Here is a 12260-nt window from a genome sequence, read left to right as displayed (position 1 = left end):
GGATTTTCTTTGCTCAACTTCGAGCTTACTTTTGGTGATAGTTTCATGTAATCCTATTGCTATTTTTGAGAATAAAGATGAAATATTTTTTGAGCTAGCACTGAGTTACCTCAGAGGGCTGAATCTCTTGGGTTAGGGTCCAATCCAAGCAGCCAAGATCCTCTTGTTTGTATTTATATGCTTTGTTTCAGTTTATGGAATCAGTTGCTATTAGATGAATTTATTTCTTGGTTAAGAATAGGTTGCTTTTGGTGATTCAGAAGGTTTTCTCCATTTATGCTTCCTATATCAGGTTAAACAGTGATAGAAAGAATATATAAAAGGCCATCAGTAGTGATTTGGCCTCCTTTCCACCCTTTGGGACCATGAATTGAGGCCAAGACTCTCTTGTTGCCACAAAACACAGATTTTCCTTCTCCATAGGATTTCTAGTGTTTCAGTTTGTTATAAGGTTAATTCTTTGCTTTAGATCTCTTTGACCATGCTCATTCATGTATTTTCAATAAGTATTCTTCCATGCTTTCTCTCATTATATCATTTTTCAGCATTTCTTTCCATAACTCATAATTTAGATTAGCTTGATGCAAAATTCTGTTTTTTTGATGTACTTAATTTCCTTGCTTGCTTGATCTCCTTGTTTGATTTTTAGTTCTTTTGTAGCAAATATCTTCTCACAGTAGGTCAGACTATTAGCCATCACATTCTCTCCCTGATCTATGCCCCACAAGTCACCCAAAGTTCACCACGAACCTGCCTTAGTTTTCTGCACTTTTTCATAGGATTTCTTCCTCTCTCCCAATCATATTTCCCTCTCCTAGTGATCCTTGGTGGACCCTAGGCACCCTAACACACCATCCCAGCCTTCATATACCCTTTCCACCCATGATCACACCTTCAAAACTGCACTCGGCATCCTCCTGTAGATCCCTTGCATCCTCCTGTAGATTTTCCTGTAGGCTTCCTTTTGAAGGTCGAGTGTGGGAAAAGCCTCCAGAAGGCCACTCGAGACCTCCTAGGACCCATCTACACCATCCTAGATCCTTTGACATCCCAAAACAGCCCTCCATCACCACCTATTCACTGCCACATTCATAAACAAATAAATTACATGCATGACAAATTCACATAAAAATACATAAAATTCCAAAAAGATGTTTTTTCCTCATTTCCTTCCAGAAATAGCTTAGTTATATGTTGTTTACTTCCTTGAGTAGATAATGGCTTTCTCTTCATGATTTTTGTAGCGCTTTCTACAAAAATAGGATTAGTTGGTTAACTAGGATTTCCTTGATTTGCTTTACATTTCAATCTTCCTTTCTGCAAGTAGAATAAAATCAATAGAGTAATCTCTCTTTTCCCTTTCATCATATATACAGCTTCTTCTAGAATCCATAGAAGTTCGCTTGAGCTCCTAGTGATCTTGTGCTAGCTGACCAAGTGACAGCCTGCAGTAAGAACTAGTACTTGTGTATACAACATCGTCACTTCCAAGTTTGTTACAAACTATTGGGTTGATAAGAGAAAAGTAGGTAGCTCATGATTTGTAGCATTATTTCTGCAATATTGGTTCTCACTAGCCAAGTCCTTCGTTTTTGTATTCACTAACTGAGGAATGTCAGACCTCTAATCAAAGTTTCCTTTGTCTAAAGATAGGGACCGTGGATCAGCGGTGCTACTCCTTTGGGTATCCCTTTCATTCTCAATGGAAATAGTGATGTCTATGAGAGCCTCTAGATTGTTAATCTGGTCATAAAAAAATGATTGAATATCCATATTTGTCCTAACACTTCTCGGAGCCAATAAAAAAATCAATAAATGCCAATGAGCATCGTTTGGTAGAATTAACAAAACTCTTGTTGGAATTGGATATACCTCATACCCAGGGTCCCACTCTTGAAATATAGACTTGAAACAACTTTGTTATCTATGCAAAATGACCATAGTGGTCATCCAATGTCTCATCCTAGCTCTGGGCCTAGCACTGACCACAATATTCTATCCACGCCAGGACACCTCTTTGGATATTTATTTATGTCAACACATTCCAACTAGATATCCACCAAGAATCTTTGATGTCCAGGCGGGCAGGACCATCGATGCCACATTGGACAAATACATTAGCGTTATAGAGTAAAAATATATCTCCTAACATTCTCGAGTACAACCGATTTGTAACATTTTCCTAGTTAATTATCCCACCCCAGTTAGGATTGATGATGTCCTTCAGATGGGAAATCCATACAAATGCTAACAAGATCTAGCTAGATTGTATATTTAAATTTCCAAATTTTCACCTTCAAACTCATTAATAGATATAATTCAAAATCGGGTGGTTGAACTACCTTTCAATCAACAATTACTCACCTTTACAGATGATCCTAAGCACCCTCCAACATCCCCCCCGCGATTCCAAACTCATACAATGGATCGATTAAGGATCAAAACCTATGGAACTACAACATTCATGTTTGTATGCATATCAATTCCCATATCACAAAGTCATTATTGGTAAGTTTAATATCAGAAATACCAAATAACTGCATTGGTCATGCACCTTTGGCACAACACCAACAACATCTAAGCCACCAAAGTTTACAACCCAACCAGCAGGAACTAAAAAGTGTTGAAGATAATGAAGAATATTATAGTAGTGTGAGTTGGTTCATGAGACCTTAGGATAGGAATTGGTTTCTATTTCTTAGGGTATGGTTCTAACTTCCCTATAGCTATGTGTGCTGTTAGCTACCTATACCAATAGGTTTCATATTTCATGATTGGCACTGAAAAGGTCCAAATATGCTCTGCTTTGATGATGCAAAGATCAAATATTTCCATAAGAATACAATCTGTGCTTATAGCTTGGTATGGACTCAAATTTTGATGGATGGTTCAACAGTCTAATCTGGATCATGTCATGTTTTAAATTTTCAGTTGCAGAATAGAGAAAGAAGTCTGTCCAAACTGTTTAATCTTGGCAGACAAGTAGTTCAGGTAGAGAAGAAAAGGTTCCCAACAGCTTAATCTGGGACCTTGGAAGAAATAAGGGTAGAAGTAGATAGAAAAACAAAAGAAAAAGCCAAAGAAAAGAAAAGGCAAGTAAGGGTCTGCAAGCCTAAGTGCACCCTCGAAGAAGAAACAAATAATGCTAGGCAAAGTAGCTGGGTAAGTAGATGGGGTTGCAGAAGTGGTATTCATTTCAGATTTAACCTTGATGGTCAAGATGAGAAAAGAAAAACAAAGAAGCATGTCTAACTTCCCAATTATCCCTTTTCCCACTCATTACTAACATCCCCTCATCAATTGAATTGCTTAGAAAACTTGAGGTTTGATGGTGGTTTTATTCATTGAAAAGCCACATTTGTTGTCTAAAAATTCTTTTCATTTTGATCTACTACCTGAACTAAGTAAGTTTCAGGTAAACTTAGTGATTTTTCCCCTTCATTCACATATTCCCCCATATTAACTCTAACTCTATTATGTAATTCCCATATGTTACCCTTTCCCTAGTATTATTAACACCATGGTGTATAAAACCCCAAGCATTCTATAAATATCCTCCTTTTAGCATTATAGCTAAATATGTCTGTCTAAAGGGAGACTTTAGTCCACCTGGGATTGTGGTCAACCCTATCCTAGGGCTGCTCTAACCTCTGGTTATGAGCAACAACCTTTCCCCTAAGCTCTCACCTTCCCTCTGCTCACAAAAACCCAAAAAATCCCCAAAAGACCTTGCTAAAAACCCCTTTTGTCCCTTTAACCCGCTTCATTGGCAAAAATACTCTAAAAACCCACTTTTTTCCTTTATCCAAAGTCTAAGCACCGGGCGCATTTTTGCAAAAATATTCATAAAAAACCCGTTTTTATGCTATCCAATGGTTCAGGCGCTATATTGGTTTTATTTTAAAATACATTAAAAAATGTCGAAATCCTTCATACCCCAATGGTCTTCCGCTAAGCGCGCATCCCAAAAATATATTTTTTAAATCCCGCCCCCCTTCCGTATCGCTCGATCACTTCATCAACCCGTCAGCCGTCCGATCGAGCGCCTCTGATCGGATGGCCCTTATGCATATCGAGTTGGTCCCGACGCCCAACAGTTAGCACCCGAGAAACTGACGAAGGGTTACGTCAGTCCTCGGCCACGCGTCACCTTCTCAGTCTCTCGGGTCGGCCTCTGACAAAACCGGGGCCGTATTGTAAGCGGTCCAAGAAAACCGTTACCACTGTTTCACTTACCGCCCAGTTTTGCTGGTCCCATGTCATGCCCACGTCAGAGCCACGTCGCTGCCACCCCGCCGTCGCATCACCTCATTCGTCCGTCCCTTCGCTGACATGTCCGCCACTTCAGCATATCCATGGACCAACCAGGACCTGCCACATCACCCGGTGACGTCATGATGACGTCATCTGACTCCGACCCCACCCGATGACGTCATGCTGACGTCATCCCAAAAAGGCGCCAATATGACAAAAATCCATATATTGGCCAAAATTTCGTGTTTTTTCTACTTTTGCCGAAAGAGACTGTTGTTGTTCCTGCATGTATTTGACGACCATACCAGCGCCAACCTGCACAGTTCGACTCTGAAACCGCGGGCGCCTCCGTCGTACCTACATTTGCAACTGTCATTGGCAATCCGCAAGGTATTTCTCAAAATTATTCTCTGCACCTGGTTTTTATCCAAATTTCTACAAACAAACTGTTAAGGGAGTGTTAAAACACTGAATTCACCATCTGGTATCCAGTAACCTGTACCTATTTCCCTCTGGCAAGGCAACAAACAGTCTGTAAAACCTGCATTTGACTAAATCAACCTGAATTCACAGGTAGTTCGTGCAATCGTGAGCTAGAAACCTCCGCTGGCTAAACTCACCATAGAAAAGTTTTGGTCAGCCCTGCTATTGTTTTTATCAATCCGTTAAACAGTATTTCAATTGTTGTTTGCTAAATTCACCCTCTGGTCCTTAAAATTCACACTTCCATTGTAAGGAATCACCTCTGTGTTGTTTTGCTTACTTCAACCAGTTCACCTGCAAGTCAGAAGCTCAGTAGCCATGGAGACACCAATAGCTCTAAACATCCAGCCTCTGAATGCCCCTCAAAAAGAGATAAATTGGAAACCCCTGGGGGACTTGGATTATCAAATGTTAGATTGGTTTCCAATGGGCTCCAAGTATAATATTCATATGATCAATCAAATAAAAGCCCAGCACCTTACTGGGGCTGATATTTTAGGGACTTGGGATTCAAATTTTCCCATTTACAACCTCCCTCAAGTCAATCCCATTCCAGACTTGATCCACAAGTGCCAGGAATGCTATGATCCTTGCCAGAGAGCTATTCTTACTCCTACAGGTTCAGTGTTGTTCTACATCACTCCAGAAAACATTAATGAGATGCTCCACTTCCACACTGTAAGACCATTGACACCCCTGTCCATGATGGATTTAGTAAAGAAGGGAACTAATTTGTCACATGCCCAGATTGTCAAAATCAACCAGTTGTTTGTAGATTCAGGTTCTGAAACTGTAAGAACTCCTCCTATTGGATATGAGTACCTGAATGAATTGGGCAGAATGCTGGTGGACTTGATCAGTTATGTCCTTGGGTATAAGGGAATTGAAGATGTTGATGACACCATAATGGCAATGTTGTCCATATTTTCCCCAGGAATGCTTCTTGCTGTACACTATGACTATGCTACCTATATTGCAGAAAAGATTCATGAGCAGCTAATGAATCTACCAAGGGAAAGAGTGTTCAGATTCACTTCATACATCTACCATCTGTTCTTGTTCTATCAACTAGACAGCTTCCCTGTTCCCCTCAAGAAAATAAATGCCCAGGGAGTTCCAAGATCAATTGTCTTTTGGTCTTCAGTTTTTCATAGTGCTTCTCTCTCACCATACACATACTGTGAGTTCATAGACTTGTTCATTTTCCCAGCAATGACCTTGCTATATGGTGTACCTCCTCCAAGGCTAACTGATGAGATGCAAAGAGTCCTCCGCCTCTCTAAAGCCTACAGCATTGGTGATTGGTACTTCTACCAACACCACACAGTGATCAGGATTTATGGCTGTGAATTGGACCCTTTTAGGCTTCCAAGGTATGTCCCCATGAGGCTCTTTGCCCTAGAATACTTCAGACAGTTTGGAAATGCTGACTACATCCATTTCCAAAGTAAAAACAAGAAGGTGCAACTGAAGGTAAGGAGCCAGCTGGGTCCTTTCTTATATAACAAAAGAGAAGAGGGATGGAAGGAGGCAGATAGCATCCTAGAGGGCCTCAGATTTCAAACCAGCTTCAGATGGTTACCCTATGACCGTAATCACTTTATTTCCCTCAGGAAAATAAAACACAAATTAGGCACATATTCACATCTGAAGTTGCCTCATATTGAGAAGTATGCTAATGCCTTGAGCTGGAAAGAAGGTGCTCTAGAAGAACCAATTACTAAAGAGCAGATGCTAGAGAATGAAGCTAGAAATCTACAAAAGGAGGCTGACTTGGAAGCTTGTGAATAGGTCTCTTCCTCATACCAAAGGCAACTTGGAGAAGCTGCCTCATCTTCAACAACACATCAACAAGCGGCCATGAAAACTCAGCAAGCATCCAGCAAAGACAAAGAAAAGCATGTGCAGGAGGAACAATTACCTCCTATGACTCAAGAACAAACAGATAAAGAGATGGAGCAACAGCAAGAACAACAGCAAGAACAGGAAGAAAAAAGGTAGGAACAGCCTGTGCAGCCAGAACAAACAGTGGAAGCCCCAAAATCCACTGAGCAACAGCCACAACAAACTGTGCCTCCAAGGCAAGAAATATCAGTTGGAGCATCAATCCTCCAAACTCCACAAAAGGAGGATGTAAGCAGAAAGAGAGACAGAGAGACTCCCCTAACATCTTCTATAAATCAGGGAGAAAAAAGGCAAAGATTGAATGATTTTTCTGAGGAGGATGTGACAATAAGGCAGGCATTAGGCATGGGCCCACCAAGCAGAGAAGCATCCGCCAGTTCCTTTCAGCAGGAACAAGACAGAACAATAGGAGGAGAAGTCAGCTCCTCTAGCCAGCAGAGAGAGGGAGAACTGAGCATTAAGCAACAGTTCATTGAAATTAAGAAGAGGAGTGAGCCGATAAAAATACAGCTATATAACCATCTGCTGAAAATGGCTCCCACCAATCAGCAGCGCTTAATGTCTGCATTTGATGTTAGCGAGGGCAAGATGATCATGAGCCATTTCTTGCCAACTGTAGCACAGCCCCAATCTCATGCAGATTATATAAGGACCAATCTTGAGGTCCTTGCCAAAGACATCCACCCAATGGATAAGATTGAATTGCACAAGCAGACAGGTGAGATGGTCTATGCTTCCCTGGCAGACCAAACATTGGATAACTACAGGCTACAAAGTAGCCTTAACAATACAGCCTCTCAGCTAGAGTTGGAGAGAGCATCATCCCAGGCAAAGGACAACAGAATAAGGTCCTTAGAGGATATAATTATTGAGATTGGGCATGATCCCAAAGATATCAAGGGAATACAGGAAATATTGAAATTAAGGGATGCTGACATGGCAGCTCTAAGAAGAAAGATCAAACTCCTAGCTACGATTCACCCCCAAACAGATGAAGTAGCTCAACAAAGGCATGATAAAGATGCCACAGCTCTGCTGGTGACTCTCTATAAACAGCTTATCCAGACACAAGAGAAGCTGGGAGAATCAGAGGCTGCACAGGCAGCATTACAGGCAACCTTGAAACAAAGAGAAGAAGGCCAGACCTCCCAGCCTCCTCCTCAAATCATTAATCTTGAGGAAACTGCTCCCATTATTACTCCTCCTCCTCAGCAGACTGATCAAGCAGCACCTTCTACGACAGCTGCACCAACAACAGAGCAGACTCATAGTCTGGATATGCAGAAGCTTCAAAATGAGATTCAAGTCCTGGAAGCTCAAATGTTAGAGCTTAATCAAGCCAAAGAATCTTTGGCTAAAGTAAATGAAAGGTATGATAAGAGCAAACAGAATGTGGCTGAGAAAGAAAGAGATATAAAAGCTCTCAAAAAGAGAATAACTGAGCTTGAGAAAGAGCTCACACTTGATAAGGTGACAACAGAGCTCAAAACAGTCCTGTGGGCCAATATTGGCCAGTCCATTACTGATCAGTGGCAATTCAGTGAGACCATAGATGAGCAGTCAGCGCTAATTACAAAGGCAAATAGGGAGATACACAGAGCAAGAGCAAGCCTTGGCAACATGCCTGATGCTGCCAATGGGATGATCAACATATTAAATAACAGGACAAGCTCTCAACTGACCACCATGGGAATTGCTAACAGGACTGAGACAATCTCAATGGTTAAAAGGGTCCTGACATTAAGAAACCTGGTTGGAACATTAGAAAGGAGAAGCCAAGATATGCAGACCGAAATCAACAGGTTCATGGACAGGTTTCAGGTATTACAAAACAGAGGCCTCCCCAGCATACTAAGCAGTGTGGGAAGACTGCTTACCCATGAAAATTATGCTAAAAGGGTCAATGCCTTTGCTGCAAGTCAAATTGCAGGACATCCCAGCACTTGAACAGAATCAGGGCCAGCATCAGGGCAGACTCTCTACAATAGGGTGGAAAACCTGTTCTTCATCATGAACGAGATCAATCATCTGTTCGATGTGCCTCCAAATTTCTATAAATATACAGAAGCAGATGAAACCATAGAGGCAATTGTGAAGCACAAATTGCCCACACAGGAAGTCTGGAATAGATTGACACAACTAATATTATCAAGCCAGAACCTGTATTGTCAAGTTTTTTCAAATTTATAAGTGATCATACACAGGGAAAATTTTGGTAGATAAGCATACAAAGGAAGGATGAAAGGCTGAGCCAACTCAACAGGGATATTCGGTCACCACAGCAGCAAGCATAGTCACAGGTGGCAGGGCCGAGAAGATACAGCGCAGCAAACGTAAAGGTACATTTTCCAGCATTAAAGCAAAGCGTTCCAATCGACTCAGTGACCTCCAAAGGTCAAAATATCCTCTGACAGACTTAAAGAGCAGTTATGTTATATTCAAAGCTGTAATAACTTCTTTTCTACTTTTCTGTACGAAGTAATGAAGATATTTTTCTCTCAGATGACTCAATGCCTGAGATATTTTGTATAAACATTTCTATAAAGTCCCCTTCGCATGAGTTTGCAAAGGGTTGTTGTTGATTTCACTTCTATATTTCTGTTGCTGTACAACTCTCAGAGAAATAATACAAAAGGCGGATGGAATTTCCAAAGCTCTGTGTCCCTTGATGCACTGTGGTGGCTGGCTGAATGTTACAGGATTCCTGCGTGTTTCATAGCACAATAAGTCTTCTTTAAAACTCTGCGTTATATGTTTTCTAGTCTTTCATCTTCTTTCATGTTTGTGAGTTTTACACTTAATGGCAAAGTAAAAGAATAGTTCCAGGATTTAATCACAGATTACCCTGAACTCAATCTAAGCTGTTATAAATGTTTTCTTCAGATAGAGTAAATAAGGTGTAATTCTTAATTGCTACACTTTCAAGCTATATCTCTCACTGTGATAAATATTTTCAGGAATTCAAGTTTGCTCCTGAAGCATCTATCTCTTTCCCACACCCCAGCTTAGTGGAAAATTCTTGAATGCTTTTCACTGGTTGTTCACATGTCACCATCATAATCTAACTTTGTTATATGAAGTATTTAAATGGCCCTGTAATTTTAGTAAGTCATCTCAAGGTTTCTAAACACTTGTAGCCACAGACTCCATTGCCCAATGAAATAAACTCATCTGCAGATTGCACACTTCAAGTACAGAAAGATATCCCTCAACCAAAGCATAAAACTAAACACCCTCATTTCATAGCTAGCCTAAAATCTCCACAAAACAGAGACAAATTATAAAGAGAGAGCCCTCTCTGATTACAGTGTGGCTAGGCACTGTAATCCAAAGATTGGTTAGTGGTTACCCCGGCCGTATTCCCTTAGAGTCAAAGGGAACAACCTGGGTGTTAACATAATTGGCGACTCCACTGGGGACTTCTTAGGATTTTCCAATTTCTATACATCTCTCAAAGCTGCAAATCAAGCCTGAAAATTAGTCAGGAAGCCTTCAAAACTGTTTCTGTATCACATTGACAGCTTTAGGGAAGAGCTTTTTCAGTGAGTCTTCATCTCAGCTTTGGAATATATATAGCCATTCCAAAATCTTTATCCAGTCCTTGCAGATATAAAAACTTCCTATAAAATCCTAAAAAACAGTTAGAAGTTGGCTCCCAAGAAAAATCCACGGCATACTAGGGCAAATCCTGACCCTAATCCACCCATCATTGTTGATAATCCAAATACCATCCCTAGAAACATTAAGAGGCAGCAAAGGCAGGAGCAGCCTGCTGATTTAACCTTAGATTCAGATCATCCCAGCCTTATCTCTACCCCATGCAAGGTCCTTTTCTGGTCTACCCCTAGTTCCCCTAGTTCACCATCCACATCTCAAAGTCCTCCTCTCACATCTTCATCCACTGCACATATCCCCTTGACCAACACTCTAGGTTCACCCCTACTTATCACCCCAGTGATACCCACTGTTCCTATTATCCCAGCTGCCCCTGTTAATCCTCTAAACCTTGTAAATATGGCTAACAGGTATGCACCCTTGCAGATACCAGCTAATGCTGCAGCTCTACCCCAAGATTACCAGACCAAAATCTCGTATTTTGACTCCAATGGCCCTCTGACAGCTGTCCAGCATGCCAAAAGGATGCAAGACCATTTTGAGACTTATGAAATAGATGATGACAGTGTGAGGATGAGGATGTTTGTTCAAAGCCTAACTGGGGATGTAAGAACTTGGTTTAGATCCCTGAATGCAAACTCCATCACAACTCCTGATGAACTGTATCAAGCCTTTACTAGTAGATGGGAGAAGAAGAAAGATCCTCTGCACATACTTGGGGAGTATGACACTATCAAAAGAGGTCCCCAAGAGACTGTTTTGGAGTATTGTGCAAGATTTAACAATGTATATAACGCGATTCCACAAAATTTAAGACCTCCTCCTGATTTAGCCTTGTACAAATTCCCTGATGGTTTTGAACCTGACATGGCCTATCAGTTGAAGGAAAGAGATCCTCAATCCCTTGCAGAGGCCCAAAGGGTTGCTGTTACAGTGGAAGCCAACCTAATTTCCAAAAGAAATAGGGCAAGGTTGGAAAAGAGGACTGCTTTCAAAGAGGAACCCTCTGCCTTTGATCAAAAGCTAGATGCAATTCTCACTGGAATGAAAAGATTGGGTGATAGAGTGGAATCGGTTGAAAGAAAATCAGCATGGGAAGCACCACAAAACAATCCTCCTAGGAATCCAAATTTTAGGAGAACTCAAAACCCAGGCATTGGCAAACCCAGTGCTGATCAAGACATAATACCCCCTTAACAAGAAAATTATGCAGAAACTTCCACATCAACAGAGCCCAATGAAGATCCTGAGATTAATTTAATGGGTCTAGATGGTGAAAGTCAAGTTTTCTTAACACAAGAAGATCATGAGGATGATGAAATCAAATTGTTCCAAACTAAATCAGGTGAATCCTTTCACTTTAAACAAGGCTATGACACTGCTGTTTATGAGGTCCATAAACAATACAAGCTGAGGAGCAGAACTGTGAATGTAAACCAGCCTGAAAAGATAAAGGATAATCAGCAGCCTGAAAGAGTCATAGTCACAGAGCCTAATGACAAAACAAATTCACCTGCAGAAGAAGTGATTATTGTAGAGATCACTGAACCACTGTCCTTAAAACAGCAACCTGTGGCCACTTCACCTTCTCAGCCTAATTTGAATGTTACTCCCCAAGAGATGAGTAAAAGAGGCAAGTCCCAAAGTCAAGATAAAAATCAAGAAGAAGATTTAATGAACAAGGAAAGGACTGTTATCCATAACCCCAAGACCCAATCTGAAAAACCTTTTGACCTAGAAACTGAAATTGGCAAACTAAAAATAGCAATCCCTCTCTCAGAACTAGCCAAGCATGACATCTATAAACTACAAATTAAGAAGTCCCTTCAACTCACTAGCAACAAAGATGATGTCAATGTGCTGGATGACACCCCAGAACTCCTGTTTGGCCCAGAAGTGGATGGAAAAACGGTAGTCACAGGGGTATTACCTTTCTATGTCAGTTTATATATTCATGATAAAATATTACATAATGCAATGTTTGACTCAGGTGCCTCTCACAA

Source organism: Pinus tabuliformis, chromosome 1_1 (genome assembly GCF_031772625.1).
Source record: "Pinus tabuliformis cultivar Carrire ecotype Pingquan chromosome 1_1, CPIR1, whole genome shotgun sequence".
Lineage (NCBI taxonomy): Eukaryota > Viridiplantae > Streptophyta > Pinopsida > Pinales > Pinaceae > Pinus > Pinus tabuliformis.
Note: the sequence above shows the minus strand (reverse complement) of the source record.